This window comes from Pteropus alecto, unplaced genomic scaffold, assembly GCF_000325575.1.
Source record: "Pteropus alecto unplaced genomic scaffold, ASM32557v1 scaffold170, whole genome shotgun sequence".
NCBI classification, from domain to species: domain Eukaryota; kingdom Metazoa; phylum Chordata; class Mammalia; order Chiroptera; family Pteropodidae; genus Pteropus; species Pteropus alecto.
The window spans coordinates 2,454,295-2,455,078 of record NW_006429634.1 but is presented as its reverse complement, the minus strand read 5'-3'; the positions used below and the strand labels follow the sequence as shown (position 1 = coordinate 2,455,078).

Genomic DNA, 784 nt, shown 5'->3' with positions numbered 1-784 from the left:
AAGATCCAGTCAAACTCCTAACATCCAATCCTAAAACTTTTTGTTTAAGCTCCTCTCTCCTGGTCTGCCTGTGATCTCTCCATAAGGTTTGATATCAAAAAGACCAAATCAGCTGTCTCTTTCTCTATGAATTGTTTGTTCATTCCTTCAACTGTTACTTAACTGATCGCGCACTCTCTGCCAAGCTTTCTCCTAAGCTATGTGGTGTATTGGAAAGAACGTGGTTCCTACGGTCAGAGAGAGCTTATTTCAGATTCCTGCTCTGCTACCTAGGTAAGTCACGTCACCTTTCTGATCTTAAGTTTCTTTGTCTGTTGTGATATTAAGATAAAATAAGATAATGTATGTTTAATACAGGTGTCAACTAGAATTACTCCATATTCCCCCTTCCATCCCTTTCAGAAAGTCTGGTATTCACCCCCAAGATGTGAATTCCCAGGGATCTCTTCCATTCTCAAGATCATCTCTGGCTCTGATGGTCAGAATTTCTTAAACCATCTGGTGCAGAGTTCGCAGCTGTTTTCTGTCATGGAACGCTGATCTTTTCATTAGTTTCACTTGATTCATTTACTAAACACTTATTGGGCACCAGGCATTATTCCAGTGCTGTGGATATAGCAGTAAACAATGATTTGTCTTCATGGAGCTTACATTCTGGTGGGGAAAACCCAATAAGGAATCAACCAATGTATAATAAAGTATCAGGTGGTGATTTGTGTTACAGGGAAATAAAGGACAAACTAAAGGATAGAGGACGATGGATTGTGAGGGCAGGGGTAGATGG

At 40.3% G+C, this 784-nt stretch overlaps 1 long non-coding RNA gene across 1 annotated transcript in view; it reads left to right on the top strand.

Moving 5' to 3' along the window:
* Nucleotides 1–8: 8 nt before the first annotated feature.
* Nucleotides 9–784, top strand: part of LOC112485245 — a 20,124-nt gene continuing 19,348 nt past the window's right edge. The window contains exon 1 of the long non-coding RNA XR_003048389.1: nucleotides 9–273. This is a non-coding gene — a long non-coding RNA (uncharacterized LOC112485245). The remainder of the gene's footprint in view (nucleotides 274–784) is intronic.